Source organism: Ursus americanus, chromosome 12, assembly GCF_024610735.1.
Source record: "Ursus americanus isolate L20-20 chromosome 12, mUrsAme1.1.p, whole genome shotgun sequence".
Classification (NCBI taxonomy): Eukaryota; Metazoa; Chordata; class Mammalia; order Carnivora; family Ursidae; genus Ursus; species Ursus americanus.
The window spans coordinates 30,319,772-30,340,246 of NC_142138.1; the positions used below are offsets into that span (position 1 = coordinate 30,319,772).

The following is a 20,475-nucleotide window of genomic DNA, read 5'->3' on the forward strand; positions in this document are numbered from 1 at the left end:
AAGATTGAGTCTTTCTGTAGCTTTATCTATTCATATCTTTACTAATTTAGGTCTTCCTGTCTTTAGGTGCTATTATAAATGGTATCTTTCAACATCACATTTTTGAAATATTGCTGGGCTTTTTTTTTTTCCCCAATGGACTTTAGTTTTTACATAAGAAGGGCCTTTGATACCTGTTCACTGCTACTTTTTGATTAGCCCAAATCGCTGAGGTAGGGATGAGAGTTTGCCTACTTGCTTGAAATGAGAAGGAACAAAGAGCCAAAGTAGAATGATACAATTTAAAAATAATTTTAGTACATTCGCCTGCCACATCTACAGGATCTTACTAAACCCCACCTTTCAAGGTAGGTGTTATTTCTCCTGTTTCAATGACAAGGAAACCAAGGTTTAGAGAAGTCAAGTAACTCGCTCAAAGTCAGTGAATGTGTTTATGGCAAAGCCAGGATTTAAAATGAGGAGAGTTTCACTCCAGAATGGTTTTATTCATTGTACTGTGCTTTCCCTCAGGCAAAAAGGATGTTCAGAGTTTTCTAAGCATTGAGTGCAATGACCAGAATGGATAATCCATTCCGTAGCCCAATTTTATGACCTTCCCCCCATCCCCCCCAAGTCAGCAGAGGTGGGACAGCACTTTATACTGCTCCTTGTCCCTGTTGCTCACTGAGGAGGCCGACTGGCCCCCGGGAAGAATTTTTGCACACACGAGGAAGCAGATAGCAGACATCACCAGCATGCTTCCCCTGGACTGTGTGCGTCCACGTAGCCAGGCTGGGGAACTGAAATTGTAAAGCAGAAGTCTGTGTGGAGCCTTTTAATATTTCCTTAAACAGTCAGTGATGGAAAACTCCGATAACAACTCGAGTAAAGGCTTATGGCTGTAAAAAGTCTCCTCTGTGGATTGGGCTGGAAAGGATTCTCTGCTGACTATGGCCTGGATGCCTGAGCCCAGTGTTCTTCAGTGAGAAAATTACCGCAAGTCATCTCGCCATCTGGGATCCTCATGGGTGGAATCTTCTGCTGGAAGACACAGTTGTTATCAATCAACCTGCACTGTCCCAACAGGCCTCCAGAGCTTCGGGGGATGTTGTTACAGGAGGAATGGGAAGGAAGACTTTTTTGTGGGGAAGAGATGATTAGTGTTGTTGATGGCTTGTCAGAGGCAGGGAGTGGCAGTCGTGGAGTGAGTACAGCACTTGAGAGTGCCCGGTGTAGTGCCTGCCAGCTGCTGTCCAACGCAGAAACGGAGTCCTCCGCGCCCATGGCCTCAGGAGGTCCCCCTGCTTGTTCGAGCCAGACCATCACTGTCACTCCCTGGGCACGCTGACCTCTGGAGCCTCACCTGGCTGTCTCCAGAATCCACAGATGAAGTAGGAAGAACTGGGCAGAAAGTTTGCACAATTCAGTAGAGATCCTCTTCATACATGCAGTTTCAGACACGGGGTAGAGATAAGGGTTTTCCAACAAGAGGAGCTCTAAATGCTTTCCTAACATGGCAGCTTTTTGAGAAAGTACATGCACAATAAATATTTTTTCTGTCTCCCCTCTCTTTCTTGCCTCTCCCTCACCCCTTCTCTTCTTCTCCTTCTTTCATCTGTCATTCTCTCTTCTGTTCCTCCCCCCGCCACCTGCCCCCACTTCTCTTCCTCTTCCTTCCTCTCACCTCAGTCTCCTGCTCCCTGCATTTCTCCCTCTTTCCTCCCTTCTGTCTCTCTCTTTCTCCACACTACCATTTGAGTCAGTGATGTCAAAGTAGAAAGTTGGAAAAAATGTCAGAACTCCTGTTTATATTTATTTCAACACTTGTATAGCTCTACCTTTTATGTGAGTATGTTGCTAACGGAGTAAGGAAAGATTAGAAGCTACTGCTTTCCGATGTTCGTTTTCATCTTAAAACTAACTTCATCTTTTCCAGTTGGTGTGCATGGACTATGTTTCTTCTGTGGTTCTTTCAACATTTCTTATTTCAGTGAACGAATACCTAGTGTGCCATTTTGGGAGCTAATTCTGTAATTGTTTGGGTCAGGGGTGAGGACTATGATCTGGTGTTGGCATTTCCCTTGCTGCTGCCACTGGACACAGAAGATTGAGTTGGATGCACTGTAGGCGGTCTCGGGCTGGTTCTATGGACTATCACCAAGCATGCTTGTAAGAATTTAGTGAAATGCTAGGCATGGAATTGAGAAAGAAAGAACTGCTAGCTGTTATCATCATTGTTAATATTAGGTGCACAGTGTGGTACAAAGATGTGGATTCAGATCGATCTCTGTTCAAATCCCAGCTCCGTCCCTTGCAGAATTGGCGAAGTCTCTTTATTCTATTTGAGCCTGTTTTCTTTTCTTTACAATGGGATCAATGATACCCATTTGGTCATAGAGATGAAATTACCTAACAAAGAGTAGATGCTCTCTGATTCTTGCCTTCTTTCTCCCACCCCACCCACGTCTATTCCTTGGGCCCAGCAGTACGTACGTAGGTAGGGATGTGTCTATGTATGTGTGTAGCTATGGATCAGATACTTATCTAATGCTTACTTTGTGCCATGCACTGTTCTAAGGGTTTTATAAACTTGACTCTTTAATATCATAATAGCCCTTAGAGTACTCACCATCATTACAGACTTTTACAGATAAGGAAGCTGAAGCCAGAGAGGTTTTAATAACTTGCCCAAAGCCACTAACTGATATTTGTGTGAAGACACCTCAGTGCAAGTTTTTTATTATTTTAATTGAAGAGATCATTACCCTGAGATGTTGTCTAGAAATCAACATAGATTTTTCTCTTGAGTCTGCAGATTTTTTCTTAGAGGCCTTAGGAAAACAACAACAACGACATGAAGTAAGAGCACACTTAATTGTGAGTTTATTTTCTGTGTTAATGTAGTAAAGGGGTGAGTGGATTTCGCAAAGCGTGTTCTCATTCGGTTCCAGTCTGAGGGAGCGTCAGATTGCAGCCCGGGCCGCGTTCTCAGCCACGGAGCCGGCCAGACAGAGCCGTCCGCAGAGCCCCCGGGAGAGCCGGCGCCAGCTGCTCCAGCAGTGAGCCCGCGCCCCCTCGGCACAGAGCGCGCACAGTGCTCAGAGGCACACAGATGGGAATTCAAGTGGGGCCAAGACCACTGGGAAAAGTGTTGGAAAGTGAAACCGGGCCAACAGACAGCGCCCTTCTGTTTAGCCGCAGCTCTGGAGCCGGGTCCAGAGAAGAATGACTACAAACTGGCTGTGGTTTGGGTTTATTCAGCATCTTGTTCTCATTTTCAAATGTTTGGTCCTTGGGAAGACCCCAAACCTCACTTTGCTACACAGTTGTGTGGCGTATTTGGAGTTTGCAAGAAAATGTTCATTCACGTGGCCTAGATTTCTTATGATTTAAGATCACGCACACATTTTTAGGCACAACTGACAGTAAGGAAAGGGAAGAAGGGACCAGAGATTGAGTGCATACGAGGTGTCAGGTGCTGTGCTGTGCGCTTTACCTGTATTAGCTCCTCTGATGACGGCAGAGAAGCAGAAATGCCTTCAGACAGTCATGGCAAAGGTAGGAAAAGGTTAATGGAGAAGGCAGGATGCATGGAGACTGGAAATGGGAAAGTTAGGACATCTCTAAGTCTTTTTGATTCCAGAATCCATGCCCTCAAGTCACCTGAAGTGATTAGTGACAAAATATAATCGCCTTGTGTGAGGAGACGAAAATGATGTTATATGTGTTTCTCATCTTTTCTTCTTTCTGCTGAAGAGTCTTGGCTTCATTTATTAAATTCCTTTTCTTCCTTTCTCCTACTCTGGGAGACTGGCTATATAAACTTTTGTGACAGATTTTAGGAGGGAGGGTGGGAAAAGGGGGCAAGAGATTTATGGATACATAAATATATTCCTATGTATAAGTGCATTTATAGCTTACATATACACACACACATATGTGTGTGTGTGTGTGTGTGTATATATATAAAACTTCATAGGTGATAAATGCACGAACATTGTAAAATGAGATTTTACCATACTTAAGCTTCTGTTATCTGTTTTAAACCCTTTAAGTTTATTATGAGCGTTTTTCCGTGTCAAAATGTTTAAAACTGCAATATCATTTTTAATATTGCCTAAAACTCTATAAAGTATATGCCAATGCTTGATTTTCAGATATTTAGCTCATTTCCAGTTTTTAGCATTATGCTGCAATGACACCTGGAAAAAATACTTTTAAATGGCACAAATTTCTATTTCTCAGGGAAAACCTTTATTGTGATTTTTCTTAAGTTGGAGGAATTCTCTATGTTTTCAAACTAATTTTTTAAAGCACTGGAGTCATTCTTGCAAGAGTAGCTTATGGAAGACACATTGTGTGAAACCCATAGAAGTGGCTCTTCCTTCCGTGGATTTGTCTTTTGCCCCCACAGTAACCCTTGAGCTTCCATAGTACTCCGGAGCACCCCAGGACACCCCAGCTAAGATACCAGCTTTGTTTTGTGTTTGTTTTTAAGATTTATTTATTTATTTGAGAGAGAGAGAGAGAGAGCACGTGCCCGTGCACATGCATGAGGATGGGAGAGGGGCAGAGGGAGAGAGAAACTCAAGCAGACTCTGTGCTGAGCAGGGAGCCCTATGCAGGGCTCAGTCTCACGACCCTGATATCAGACCTGAGCTGAAACCAAGAGTCGACGCTTAACGTACTGTGCCCTCCAGGTGCCCTTGTCTTTTTCTATGATATAATTATTCGCTGATATTACATAGTACTGAAAATCTGTTTTTTTCCTTTAAAAGAAGAAACAACATTTTCTCTTTTAACTCACTTTGAGTTTTGATGTACTACATTGCCAGCCAAATTAATACTAATTTTTATTTTAATTTTTAAAATCTATTTGTGTATGCTATAATAGAGGCTTTATGCTAAACACATTCAGGCAGTCTGAGGTAGCCTCGCTGAAGTGTTACGTAGGCCTGCATAGTGACATGAGGTCCATTCAGTGTCCGTTGTGCCATTAACATCGGGGAAGGTACAAGGGACCAGGACCTACCATATCTCCTGAAATAAAACAGAAAAAGAAGATCTGGCCTGGTCGGTACTACTGTGCCTCTCCACGTCTTGCCCCCTTTGCTGTTCTACCGGAAGCTGGGGTTAACCTTGCATGTCTTGTTATCACTTTCAACAGTCAGATTCTTTTCCTGTGCAATGGAGCTCTGGTTTTCCTATGATTTCTGAGTTTCCTCCAGGATGCTGAGGTGGGGAGGAGTCAGGAAATAGAAATGCAGGCATCCACCTTTGTTGATTTCACTGCAATTCTTTTGTTTGTGCTCTCCAAGGTGAACCTCTCTGAATGTGATCATAGGGGCTAATAAAGAAGAGGTGGCATTTTTTCTTCAGATGTTGGGATTCAAATTGTTTGGAAATCTCACATGTTGGGCCTAACTTATAGATAGACTCCATGTGACCATACAAAAGGGAACCTTCATGAATATGTTATTAGGAACCTGATCCCTTTGTCATTCATCCTTTCTGTGTCCTTGCTTGGTGGAAGACGATAATTTTGTGATTGGTTCAAACCAATGGAAATGCCAGAGAACTGAGTTAGATATGCAGAGGATATTGAAAGGACAGAAATTTATGCTTTCAAGTATTACCATTATTAGATTTATAATTTTAATTTTTTCCTCTAGTCTTAGATAAGGTGAATTGTTGACAGGTTTCTGAGACCAGAAGGAAACTAGAAGATAAATGCATATAGGTAACACAAAGGATCAGACAGTGAAATCTATTAGCAAATAAAAGCAAATAGGAAGAGGACATCATTGTAAGCAAAAACTTGACAAAAAGAAAAAGTTTGGGGCCAGAAATGGTCAAATAATTCTTCCAAAAGAGAGAAATCTTTTTTAAAAAGCACATTGGACCATTTTCTATTATACTGGGGCCAAAAGAAATAGAAAAGTATGATTGAAACAGGTGGGATTTAGTTGTTTTTCAAAACTTTAACAAGCAAAAAAGGGGCATTTTTTTTTTTTTTTTGTCCAATTAGTAGCATTAAGATAAATTTAATGTGCTGGCTTCCTGGGATTTGTGCCTTCAATTTATAAGCTTTGCTGATAAAGAAGAAAATCAATTTCATTTTATTCTATTTCCCAGGGAGATAGCAAAAAGCTTAGGGATTTTACGGGGGACTTTTTAATTAGGACTATTATAGAAACAAGTTGAAGAACCAAATATCAAACCTGTAAACTATGTCTTGGGAATAGAGTGTGGATGATGGTTAGGTTTGAAGGCACATGATTATTAAAGTTTTTCAGGTAAGGTTTCTCAGTCTTCATAGGTCAAGGTGATCAAATTTAATTGCTCCTGACCCTTACCATGTGTCATTGTTTTGTTAGTCCTTCAAGCAGATAATTCCGGTGTGAGATGCCAAGGCATCCAGAGGATGGTGGGTGTGAGTCCTGTCACAACGGGGTGCTAATACGAGGGAGTTGGATGGCTGCACATCCTGCTGCCTCCACCCAGCCAGCACTCCTGCTAAGACAGGCAGGAAACAAGACAAAGAAAGGAGCATCTGAGTCCTTCCCAGGGCTTCAGCTGCATCCCTAAGGCAGGTGTCTAGCGGACCAGACCTGGCTTCCTGGGGAGCTCCTTGAGCCTCACCTAGAGCTAAGTTGGGCAGGAGCACACACTTGGTTTATTTCTATCTTTATTTTGGTCTTAGCACAAGGAAAAGACCAATGCTGTCATCCTAACCTATGAGAAGTAAAAGAATATACAGGAACAAGATAACATTAGCCCCAAAGCTTAGAGCAGAAGGAGACTGTATGACCTAGCTTATACTTTTTCTAGGCTGGGAAGGCAGGCCAGTCCCCTAGTTGGAAGGATGTAGGGTGTGTGTGTGTGTGTGTGTGTGTGTGTGTGTGTGTGTGTAGGGACAGAGAGATACTCTGACTGCCTGAGGCCCGCAGTCATTTTAGGGGCCCACTAAAATGTCTTAAGTTATTTTTTTGAATCAGAAGAAAAACTGAATATAATAATAATGAATATACAATAATGGATCCATCCTGGATTATACTTGCCTCTTGCTAGTGCAACCATAAAATATGTTTTTATATTTATATATAAAATGAAGGGAGGAGCCCATGAAGGTACAGTGTCTAGGCCCCATGAAAGGTTTAATGCAGCCCAGGCTGAGCAACCATGAGAGAGGCCAACAGGCTAGCAGACACTCACCAAGGCAGACAGAGTCAGAACGGAGAGAGAAAGACAGGAAGACACATGCAGAGTGAAAGATACGGACAGAAAGACAAAAAGAGGGGGATAAAGAAGGACACCTACCCAGAGGGAGAGGCAGGCAGACAGACAGATACACACACACACACACACACACACACACACACACACGGCCTGATATATATGGAAAAGCAAGGAGAATGAGATCAGTGGAGAGCCAGGATAGACATACTGAACTAGGCAGACAAACACAGACAAAGATGTCATAAGGAACATTCTGCTAGAAGGGAGGATCCATCTCCTTATTCTGATTTTTTTCGGTCACCCAGGAGAACTCTGAAGAGTTACAGGCCTCTCCAGTCACTCCCTTTGTACTCAGCCATGGAGAATCAAGGCAGAGAGAAGAGTGGGCTAGTCTACTTCCTTTTTACCCCATGCTCCTGGGTACATGAGAGTCCTGGGAAGGAGGTTTGTGTCAATCCCTGGTCGTGACCTTGGGCCCACATTCTTCTTTGCAGGTGAGTTGAAATACAGTGGTCTTTCTCTTCCAGAAAGTGCCATGGTCCATGTTACAAAGCGTCAGACCTCATGGCCAGAAGCAGATGGAAACTGCAAAATTGAGATTGGGTGGGGCAGGAAGTGTTCTAGCCTGAGCCTTAGGGACTGTGGCCTTGATTAGAAATGTATATAGAGGTTGGGGGCAAGGAGGCATTATTTTGGTCACTCTGAAAGCAGAAATTGGACAAGCTGGAACAATTGGAACATGAAGACCTTGTCACCTAAATGAAAGTCACACAGTTCCTTTTCACTTGTATTGTTTCTGGGAAACAGGGTTAGAGATTGTTTATGAAAGATTCAGTAAGATATCTACCATTTAAAATGCCTTACAAGAAAGAAAGCCCGGTGAAATGAAATAATTTACACTAAAAAGTGTATATACTTCAATCTGTTTTGAATTCTGGTCTTCTAATCTTGCCGGAGATGGTTGTAGGAAGAAATCAATAAGAAACAAAGAGGTGGGAGAGAGAGGCAAAGAGAGAGAGAGGAAGAGAAATTATTAAACCAGAAATGAGCTCAGCCTTCCCACCTTTCAGGGCCAGAAAGGAGCAGTAGGCAGTGGGTTCTTTGTAAGACAGTGCCAGCCTTGAGGAGAAAATGCTCACAAGTCCTTGGTTGTGGAAAGTGTTTTTAGGTGAAGTAATTTCTTATTTTGCACAAATGATCCCAGTGTGTGTCTGGTTGTCAGTTCAGTCGTAGCCTCTGTCCAACATTGTTCTAGAGATAATTTTCTCAGTTAAGAGACTAAGGGTAGTTGAAGTTATTTAATAAGTTTGTTTTCGTCAGTTGTAGGTTATTTTTCTGCCATTTGTTGACAGCATCAGGGTGTGGGATGGTGCATAAATCCCCTCAAGAATGGAGTTATGTGGTCACATTAAGCTGAAGCCTCCCCCCGCCCCCCGCCAAGCTAACAGCAATTACTTTGGATTCATTTTAGTAGGTGTGAGAAGCTCATCTATTTAGAAGATGAATAGTTTATTTAGGATCATCTGGTAGCAGCAGGTTAATTAAAGAGTGACTCCATCATCTCGAGCCCAAATCACAGGCATTATGAAAGCAAGCCTGCTTTATGACTGTCACGTGAGAAATGTACACAATGATGCCCGGAGAGGTTAAACATTATTAAAAGTTATCCATTGGGTGAGTTCGTTCTTCTTCCACATTATACAGACATAAACAGCATCTGCTAGTTTCCTCTTTCCTGATTATATGCACCTTTTATAGTAGAATAAAAAAGGGATTGCACTTTTGCAAACAGCAGCATAGCTCACGATGGTCTTCTAAGTGTGCCACATTTAATCGTTACCACAACCTTTTAGTAGGAATACTGTTATTTGGTAACCCCATTTTATGCATGAAGAAACCAAAAGCACAGAGTCGTTAAGTAATTTATCTGAGGCCACACAGCTTGTGAGCAGCGGAGCTGAGATTAGCAATCAGCCTGCCTTGGGAGCCACACTCTTATTGGCCACCTCCACTGCCCTCCGCAGAAGTAGCACAGGAAATGACATCTCCAGCTCTCTATTGGGAGAATATTGATCCATTATTCGACTGATGGGGCAAGCTCTTCTCTTTACCAGGATGTTTAGCTGCTACCATTCTAGCCTGGGGACCTAAGCTATGACTGTTGCCTAGAAGCTCGGGGGGGAAAGGATGGTATAAAATTACTGTGGAAGCTCAGAGCTGAAATGTGGATTATTTTCTTTTCACCAACCTTATATCCAATAATAATGTTTTTTTAAGTCTAGTGGTCCAACTTTTGCTTTCAGAGTGACCAAAACAATGCCTCCCTGCCCCAGGCCTTTATATAGATGTTTGAATAGGCACGTTCTGACCAGCAAACCACATCAGACACCAGTCGCCCAAACATGCCAACCCATCCGTCACCTACCATTTGCTGGGCCCTGGAGAAATACCTAGAAGTGTAAGTCCTAATGAGTCCTTCTCACCAAAGATTCAGGGTCTTTCAGAGGGAGTGGCACGCCGAAATTTCAAGTCCGCCCATACCGCAAAGAGCCTCCGCAGAGTGGCGCACTCAGTGAATCCTAGGAAGCTCAAGTGAGAGAGAAATCCTATCTGGCTGGTGGGTGGGCATCTCCAAGGAAAGGGCAGGAGGTGGTCTTGTCTGAGGATGGGGGGGAGATTGGATTTGAGGTAGACCCTCAAAAATGCGTTGGACTTGGATGCCTGGAGAAAAGGACATTCCATGTGCAGAGGTATGTGAGCAAACCTCTGGCAATGGCCGGAGCCAGGAGGAAGAGCACTGTTTTTGGAGTCTTGGATGATGAGGTTAGAACGATACCAACTGACCCGGCTTCCCTTGCAGGGAGCAGGAAAACAAACATGTTGTACTTTGCTCATCAGTGTATGATGGTAGGGAGCGCAAAAATCTGATTTTTGTGTATGGCCTGTGGAATCAGTTATGTTCTCACCTCGTTTTTAAACTCCGATAAAAACAGGTTTGTTTTTTTCTCCCACTTGTGTTCTTGAAACCTATGTTTACAGGACCTTGTGTTACTTACACTCTGGGGTGTTACCTTTAATCTCAGCCTCTATTTGCTACAAATACAGGAAAAGGTGACAGTTTCATTCAGGATAAACTCCATTGATCTCTCTCTCTGCGGCAAGATATTTTTCTCTAGCATTTTGGGGCACATTTTCTCTAGGGGGCAGCATGAACATAGATGGAACTCACTGCCTGGGTTGGGATCCCGGCTTGGACACTCAACTCAGATACATGCTTAACCTCTCTGTGCCTCAGATTTCTCATCCGGTGCAGGGGTGATGCTCTAAGCAGTACCTGGGACACAATGAAGAATTGTCAGCTTCAATCATGCATTCTCAACAGGGGTGACAGCACTGTGAAGAGGGCAAAAATTCATGAATGGCGTGATTGGGGAAAATACTGCCCTTTTGGGAAGTGTGTGTGTGTGTGTGTGTGTGTGTGTGTGTGTGTGCCAAAGAAGTGTTTGGGAAACACTGACTTAAATCAACTCTACTAAGTTAGACCTAATGAAGCACTGATAGAAGGAATCCAAAAGGAAGCTTAGAAGTACTTTGATGCCTACTCATCAACAGAGCATTCAATCAGCAGGCATTTACCAAGGCCCATTTACCAAGGCCCAGTCTCAAGTCACTTCTTGGTCATTTGCAGAGTGAGCTAACCAAAGGGTCTTTTCTTGAAGCTAGTGGTGGTGGGAGCACAGAGCTGAGGAGGGAATGAGTTGCTTTTCCCACTTTGGCCAAGGGGCCAATGGTCTGGGTATGAGTGGCTTGGGCTGGACAGAGGAAATGATAACAGCTCACGTCTGCCAGGTTTTGTTCTTTTCAGAGTAGTTTCACACACATTATCTCACAAGCACTGTCTTCCTTTAAAAATAACTTTAAATTACACATTTAGGAAAGAAATATATTTTTTATAAGAAAATTGACATATTACATGTAAGCATAAAAATTCCCTTTGGGTGTCCTTCCCTGCTCCCCTCCGCAGGGTTAACCACTATTAAGTATGAGTTTTTATGCAACACTTTTTTTCTCTTCACTTACAGATAAACCTATTTTTAAAAGTACATATTATTTTGCATTTTTTACATTAATGATAATATACTGTGTATAATTCCTTTTTTTTTTTTTTTTAAGATTTTATTTATTTGACAGATAGAGACAGCCAGCGAGAGAGGGAACACAAGCAGGGGGAGTGGGAGAGGAAGAAGCAGGCTCATAGCGGAGGAGCCTGACGTGGGGCTCGATCCCATAACGCCAGGATCACGCCCTGAGCTGAAGGCAGACGCTTAACCACTGTGCCACCCAGGCGCCCCTATACTATGTATAATTTCTACCACCAGCTTTTTTTTTTTGTAACTCGTGACATGTCTTGGAGATCATTCCCTAATAAAACATGCTGATCTCATTCTGTTAAACTGCTGTGTGCCCGTGGGAGGAATATACCATTATTTACTTATCCATTTCTCCTTCTGGTAGATATTTATGTTATTTCCATATTTTTCTGTTACCACAGCTAGGAATGCCGCCTCTTTAGGTATCTGGGTGTATTTCTATAGCTGCTCTTTAAGCTGATATAATCTTATAGCATAGGAAACTGAGGCCCAGAGAAGTGACACAGTCAGTAAGTAGCAGGTCTAGGACCAGAACCCAGGTCTTTTCTTTTTTCTTAAGGATTTTATTTATTTATTTGTCAGAGAGAGCATGCCCAAGCAGGGAGAGTGGAAGGCAGAGGGAGAAGCAGGCTCCCTGCTGAGCAAGGAGCCCGATGCAGGACTCGATCTGAGCCGAAGGCAGACACTTAACCAACTGAGCCACGCAGGTGGCCCTAGGTATTTTTGTTCCAAATTCAAGTGTGATGAGTTTTCTTCCCCTTCCATTCCACAGCTGCCTCACATTCCCCCAGACTGGAGCATGTGCAGTGGGTGACCTCTTTGCTAGTGGTAGCACTGGGGGCTGCCCCAAACGTTGCTGCTTCTTTACTCACTTGTGCTGATCGATCAACTACGTCATGTTTCCTGCAGGTGGACAGCTCTGTGGGAATAAAATGGGGGTGGAGGAGATTGTATAGAATGGCCAGCCTGACCTGATTACCAAGTCATCATGCCAAAAGAGGCACAGATTTCTCCATCCACGGCTGAAATTTGAAAGCTCCGACTGAGATATGTCAGGATGAAGTAACGCTTAAATTGTGAAGGGAGAAGGTACTAAGGAGGGCGGGGACAGTAACCTATGGACACTGGCTTGTTTTGAGCAGCACAGGAAGAGATGGATATTCTAATTGGCCATCATACATTAAAATAAAAAGGGTTCCTGGGGCCTATGAAAAGCTTAAGTTTCGGAGAACCCTGAGCTGCTTTCTGATGAGGCTTCTTCACTGTTTCACAATGGCATATTGAAAGGGTTTTTTAATTAAAATCCCCAGTACATTGTTGGGGCTGCAGATCAGGATGGTTGGACCAGCCCCTTCTTCCCCAGCTGATCAAGGCTGTGATGCCAGGGACCAGACTGCCCACATCCATCAGCTGTCCCAGACCAGGGGGCGCTCCGGCAGCCCTGACAGACGGGATTCCAGCCAGAGCAGATCCTGGGAGAGAGCAGGGAGCCCAGCAAGTTCGTCATGGCCTTGCTGCCACAGTCCGTCCAGACACTCCCCTGGACCCAATTAGCAGACTGGAAATAGCATCCAAGTGTGTTGCAACCACTAAGTTAAGAGGAGAATAACACACATGAAAGAATCAAGTGGGAAAAGAGCATTTTGGATCCTGAAGGAGCAAGTTGCTTGTCAGAGATGTAACGAACCGAAACAAAATAGGTTGCTGCTCTTAAGCCTTTTTCTAACACTGCTGGGGTTCATTAGCTTGGGGAAAAGCACCGAAATTGCAAAAGAACAAAAAAACAAAACAAAACAGAAAAGAAATGCTTATTGTTCCCATGTTCAGTTTCTTATTTAATATAACTTAAAAAGGGAAATTTAATAGAAAAGGGAGGGTATCATTAATTTTAGAGCCTGCAAGAAATGAAAATGAGAAATGATCCACTGATTAGTGATATGCAATTTGTTCCTTGAATGTCTTCAATAATGTGTGAATGTCACATTATATAACACTTATAATGATTAAACCAGAAGATGAAATAAGATAGGATAGATCTTGTGTTCTTCCCTTGACTAGTGGACAACTTATCTCATTAATCTCTCTAGGCTTGCAGCCTTAAATTGAATAAGCAGTGTTATTGGGGGAGATTTATAGCCACACGACTTAGCAGCCTCACTGAGGAAATCTTACAGTACTATTTTGAGAAGCCCCCGAGATAATTCTTGGGATTTGTATTCATTGTAGCCTGTCATAAAACATTGCCGGAACCAGTAATGAGTAGTGAACCTTCTCGGGAACTTAATATTCTGACAGCAACATTGAAAATGAGCAGTTGTTGGTGCCTCATCTCATGGGAAGTTAAAGTATTCTTGATCCCAGTTTAAAAGTATTTTGTTAGAAATGTTGACTTTGGTATAGTAGGAGATTATGTGCTGAGAGACCTGGGTCCTGAGGAATGCTCATGAAAAATTAGTGAGCTTTTGACATTACCAGGGTAGATCTGAAGCGACCTTTATGAAGTATTTGTTGAAAGAATGAATGAATTGGTAACTGTGAGTCCTCCTTTTTTCATCTGAGTACTCCATATGACTGAAGTCCTGACACTCGGGGTGAGTACCGTGAAGATGAGCTCATATAAAACAATTTTTAAAGAAAATGCCCTGCCACCCCTTGGACCAGTAGCTCGGAATTCAAGTTGGAAAAAAAAAATTGTTGTTCTCCACATGGCTTTATTGAGTAATTGATAAAGTGTATACATTTAAACTGTACAGTGTGATGATTTAATACATAAATACAGGGTGAGATGATTACCACAATCAGGTTCATTAACACCTCCATCACCTCACGTGGTTACCACTGCGTGAGTGTGTGTGTGTGTGTGTGTGTGTGTGTGTGTACGTTTAAGATCTATTCTCTTAGCAAATTTCAAGTATAAAATACAGTATTATTAAATAGTCACTATGCTGTATGTTAGATTCCCAAAACTTACTCATCCTGTAACTGATGGCTTGTATCGTTTGACCAGCATCTCCCCATTTCACCCACCCCTAGCCTCCGATAACCACCATTTGACTCTCTGTTTCTGAGTTTGACTTCATTTTTCTTTTTTAGGTTCCACATAAAAATGAAATCATACAGCATTTGTCTTTCTCTGTCTGGCTTATTTTACTTAGCATGATGTCCTTTAGATTCATCTGTGTTGTTGCAAATGGCAGGATTTCCTTCTTTCTCATGGCTGAATAATATACGTGTGTGTGTGTGTGTGTACGTATATATATACCCCATCTCTTTTATCCATTCATCCATTGATGGACACTTAAGAAAAAGAGGTTTAACTTGGTAAATCCCTCAGACTCAGTAAAGGTGCCCCTTTAAAAATCATCAGTAAGCCCTTGCATGCCTTCTTCCTTTGGAATGTTCACTTCCTCTCAAAGCCTGCCTATTCATGGACTATGAGCCCCTTGAGCATGAGGCTGTGCCTGTCTCTGTAGTTCTGCATCTTGATTATGCCTGTGACATATTAAATACCCTTGAAAAACTTTCTGATATATGAAACAGAAGTTAATGATTATTTATATGAAGTCAAAATCCACCTTTCTGAGCTTCTACTTGGCAGATTTAGTTCTGTCTTTTGCCCAAAAAACAATATACCAACTCCTTCTTCCATGTGAGTATTTTGATTCTCAATCACTCCTTCAGTTTTCTGTGCTCTAGATTAATCTCTAGTTCCCTCAATTAATTATTTTCTTTAACAGCTGTGCCAATCATTTTTAACTTCCTGGTCAACGAAAACCTCAGGTCCTTTTGTCTTTAAGTAATATCAAGGAAACGTTCCCACCCATCTTTTATTGGAGTAAAGGCTTTTTTTTTTTAGCTGAATTTGTAACCTGTCCCATTTATCATTGTAAAGTTGAATCATCCTGGCTTTACCCATTTTTCTACCTTCTTGAGAGTTTTTCATTGGCTAATTTTGTCAGTAGCGTTGTTGCCACAATGTTATATCTTTGCTGCGTTGACCAACAAAGCTGGTAACAGAAAACTGTGGATGCTTTGATGCATGCCAGGAAGGCCCTCTTCTCCCCGGGGGTGACAGTGAGCTATCGTTTAGCCCTCTTGTGTAATCATTAGGCTTACACAAATTTCCACATGGTGCTGAAAATGACTTTAGAAAATGTTAAATCTATTCATACTCTCTACCGACTCTGAGTATAAGGAAACCAAATCAATCCAAAAGAGCCCGGAGCTACGCAGCTGGTTAGTAGAAACACCCAGACTAGAACCAAGCCCAAATGATACTGAAGGGAGTTGTCCTTTTTTCTTTATGACAACTTTTTTTTTAAACAGACAATTTTTTTAGAGCAGTTTTAAGTTCATAGCAAAATTGAGCTGAATGTACAGGGATGTTCCGTACACTCTGGCCTCACACATGCACAGCCTCCTCCACTATGGACATCTCTCACCCAAATGGTACATTTGTTACAAATGATGAACCTACATTGACACATCATTATCACGCAGAGTCCAAGGTTTACATTAGGCTTTACTCGGTGTTGTACATTCTATGGGTTTGGACAAATTTATAATGACACGTATCCACCATTATAGTAACATATGGAGTAGTTTCACTGCCCGAAAAATCTTCTGTTCTTCACCTATTCATCCTCTTGTTCCCCTAGCTCCTGGCAGCTGCTGAACTTTTTACTGTCTTCATTGTTTTTCCTTTTTCAGAATGTCATGGAGTTGGAATTGTATAGTAAGTAGCCTTTTCAGACTGGCTGCTTTCACTTAGCAATATTTACGTTTCCTCCATGTCTTCTGAAAGCTTGATGGCTCATTTCCGTTCAGTGCTGAATATCCCATGGTCTGGATGTACCACAGTTCATTTATCCATTCACCAATTGAAGGGCGTCTTGGTTGCTTACAAGTTTTGGCAGTTATGAATATAGCTTCTATAAATATCTGTGTGCAGCTTTTCTGTGGACATAAGTTCTCAGATCTTTAGGGTAAATACCAAGGAGTGTGACTGCTAGGTCATGTGGTAAGAGTATGTTTCATTCTGTAACAAACCACTAAGAGCTGCCCCTCTTCACCTCATTCTCAAGTTTGATACAGAAACATTAAATGTCTTGTTGAAGTCCCAACATATTGTGGAAGGTTTCTGAGTCTTTTTTTTTTTAATTAACTTTTTTTATTGAAGTAGAGATCACATACAATGTTACATTAGTTTCAGGTGTACAACATCGTTATCGGGTTTCCTAGTGTTTATACGAAGGTCATATCATATACTAATGTTAATTTGAAGATAGAGCACAATGATGGTCTTTCCTCTTTCTTCTTCTGAGACCATCAGTAAAACTCTGTTTCCAAATATAAAACATTAAAACGTGATGGTGGCATTACCTAAGAACTGGTCCACTACAGAGAGAAGTAAGCATGTGTGTGTGTATAGGTAGGAGGGTGTACCATAATAGGGTTTATACCATAATTAAAGGAGTTGGAGAAACAGAACAATTTTCTGGTCAGTGAAAACTTTTCACATAAAGGCAAACTGGTCATTTATGCACAACCATCAGGGGGCCGTGGCTCCTTGCTTTGTGTTCCCTAAGGGAGCTCCATTTTTGATGAGGGATTATAGCTTTGTTCAATGGAAAGAAAATAGCTCTTTGTACCTTGCTGGCCGAATTGCTAACTATTCTTTAAATACAAGTCTCACTGTTCCCATTATTCAGTATTTAAATATACATAATGTAATGTAATGTCTTTACTACTGTTAGTCAGTATTTCCAAAGAGCTTTTTTTCTTAAATCTCTGAAACCCAGAACCAAAGAACACTTTCCTCTTAGGTGTATTTTATTATTGGTTAGAATAGAGCCAATCCATAAATTTTTAGAGTCAAAAAGCACTGAGTAAAAGTTTTCCTTAAAAATCTCCTTAGAATTTACCTTTCATAAGAGACTGTGTTCTAAAAAAACCATCTTAAAATCTGTTGTTTCATCAGACTTGTTTGTGTAAACCTCAGTATCGTCTAACTGCAGCCCAACGAGGACCATCATACTGCACTTCTAATCAAAAAATAAATTGAACATAGTGGTAGGCTTACAGAAAGAGAGGGAATTAGATTTGATTAGATTAGCTCTAACCTGCCCGGAATAAAACTGTCTACGTTTCCTGTTATTTGTCAGTGTTTATAGCTGGGTTCGTCTACAATGCTTTCACTATTATTTCCAGGCGGTAAAAGGCAGTCAAGCAGAAAAGACACTCATAAATGTCAGAAAAGAATAAGTTTTTTTTGTTTTTTTGGTTTTTTTTTTGTATTTCAAGGTCTTTGAAGGTCAAGTTCAACCCATTTAAGGGAAGCAGAGTGACGGGTATGTGGTAGCATGTTGTTAGTTGGTGTATTTAGGCATCTAATTTATGGGAACTTAACGCACTTGCCTATTACTCTAAGCAAGTGAAATGTCCTGGGAAGATTCTATTTATTTTATAGATTTGGTTCACCTGTTAGAAGGTAAAATAAGTCAAAATTTCGTAATTTGTGATGAGGAAGGGAAGATGTTCAACTTGTCAAAACCTGATCAGGTTATGGAGCGCTGTGATTCTTTTTCCTTGCTCCTCCTATTGTAAATCGGCCCTACCTGGCAGCTTCCCCACTCCATAGTGAGAAGAAAGCTCTGTTAAGAATTTTGCAAACCAGTGTGAGATTTTTTCCTCCAGAAGCCTTTATTGAGATGTTTTCTTTCTTTTTGAGACTTTTTTTTCCCCCAGTGGAGAGCCTTAGCAATTATAGTTTAAAGCTATGAAAATAGGTATGTTCTTTGGTATCAAACAGCTTCTGGAGCTTCTTGAAGATTTTCAAACTAAAGAGATCCAAAGGTGGTATTTCAAGGTGCTACCAGCACGGGCCTTTGTAGTTAGAAACTCGCAGAATGTTCTACCAAGTGTATTATTCTTTGGAGATGTTGGACTCCAGTACTATTGCATTTGGTAAAATGTGAGGTGTTTTGAGTCTGAGTGTGTGCCTATGTGTGTTCCCACCTCTGCTACACTGAGTTACAGAGTTACAGAGTGTTGGTCTCATGATGTAGGATGAATAGACAGAGGATAGGAGCAGGGAGGGGAATAGACATTTGGAAACACTCACTATGTGTCAAATACACAATGTATATTTCTTTTTTCAGTGCTCACTGTTAGCATGAGAAGCACTAGGTTACTATTTTCCAGATTGCAGGGTCAGAAAGGTAAAGTGTACTTGTCTAGGAGCCAACCTACGTTTCTTTAGTGTCTGCAGTTAGCTCACTAGGGTAAGCTCCAGAGAGGTGGAATTAGAGGACAGAGCATAAAACCTGGTCACCAGAGCTAATTTCTGTGGGGAAATTATGGGTGTGTGTTGTGGGGAGGGAGAAAATACATTTTCATGGAGCAAAATGCTTTGAATTGTAATATCACTAGATGATTAAAGTTCAGGAGTTGTCTTTTCTTTCCAAAGAAATGTTTTTTGGTCACCCCACAGAGGCCCTGGCTTGCTCTTCCTTTCCTGGGCTGCTTTTCATTTGTTATCCTTTTCTTCCTCTCCTGTTGCAAGTTTCCTTCTGAAATTCCTGTTGCTCGGGGCGCCTGGGTGGCTCAGTTGGTTAAGCATCTGACTCTTGATTTCAGCTCAGGTCATGATCTCAAGGTCATGGGATCGAATCCAGTGTGGGTTTCTCTGCTCATCAGGGAGTCTGCTGGAGATTCTCTTTCTCTCTCTGTCTCCCCCCGCCCACCGCACACACTCTCAAATAAATAACCTTAAAAAAAAATTCCTGTTGCTTTCTATATAGAAAATTGATTTTTCTCTTTGCTTTTACCCTCCATTTCCAGACCATGCCTTATCTTAGAAACCTTTATCCATGATGGTATTTTACTAAACAGAGAACCCTGAGTGTATATGCAACAAATGTTCATTGAGCACCAATATTCTGTATACCAAATATAATACTTAGATGATGTATTGGCAACAAAAACACAGTTCTTGCCCTTGTAGAATTTCAATCTTAATGAGAAAGATATCAAGTTATTTTAGTTTTCTCCTTCTTTTCTGCCACCATCAAATTTCTTTTAGGAGAACAGACTGAACTCAAGACCCCATACAAGCATGGTGTTGACGCTCAGTAAATGTGTATTGATTTGTAGAAAATATTAAATCTCTTTAGCCCTCATTTTTCTTGTTACACAAGTAATATTTTAAAACAAATATTCTTTGAGGAAAATTATCTTCTGTAGTTGATGATCAGCATTAGTCAACATTTGTATGGAACTTTGGTGTTTATGAAGATAGGGCTTTTTATAAGCTTTATCAGAGTTAAACCCTATAAATCTGTGAAAAAGGGGCTCTTATAATATCCATTTTACAGTTTAGAAATCTGTAGATAGGCACTAATCCGTTCAGTGTGGAGATGAGAGTAGACCATAGTCTCTCTATCTCCAAATCATCTTTTCTTTTGACTACCATTGCCTCTTGAAAATGATTAAAACAAAACATCAAGAGATACATAAGCATCTTGATTTCCACTTATAATAAATATTTTTCACCTGAAAAGCACAGAGGCAAATTATTATATTCATTTAATTTATCAATTCACCATTTCTTAGCACCTAATATGTGCCAGACAGTGAGTTCAGGACGAGGGTCCAAAATGTAGTTCTTTCCTCCAAGGCATTGTAATCTAATGGAGTAGACAGGTATATAACTAAATAATTACAGGACCATGAGATAAGATATTCTTGAGGCATAATGCAAAGATCACTAGCTTCTTGGACAGTCTGGTTTGCATCTTGACGTTAATTATGACTTTTTAGCTATTATCCTGGGCACGTCATTTATCCCCTTTGGCCAAAAGTTTCTTCAACTATGAAACAGGGAATAAAAGTATTAACATGCATTGCAGTTGTTAATGTTAGAGGAAGTGTGTGCAAAGGGCCCAGTATAATTCCAAGTGCTAGTAGGTGCTGAATTAGTGGTACTACAATTATAACATGACTGTGTCGATACAAATTTTATGTATATAAAAATTGTTTTGTATTTAACTTTGTTTGTTCTATCTTTCCATCCATCCATCTATTCTCTGACTATGAACTCCCCAAG

At 41.2% G+C, this 20,475-nt stretch overlaps 1 protein-coding gene across 10 annotated transcripts in view; it reads left to right on the plus strand.

The window, feature by feature from the left end:
- The window catches only part of ST6GALNAC3 (ST6 N-acetylgalactosaminide alpha-2,6-sialyltransferase 3), a 514,884-nt gene that overhangs the window by 188,617 nt on the left and 305,792 nt on the right, over positions 1-20,475 (plus strand). Inside the window, exon 2 of one of the 10 annotated variants that reach the window (XM_087866012.1) lies at positions 7,524-7,712. The exons of the other annotated variants lie outside the window; for them this stretch is intronic. The gene's annotated coding sequence lies outside the window, so the exon portion shown is untranslated. The remainder of the gene's footprint in view (positions 1-7,523; positions 7,713-20,475) is intronic. 10 annotated transcript variants of the gene reach the window in all.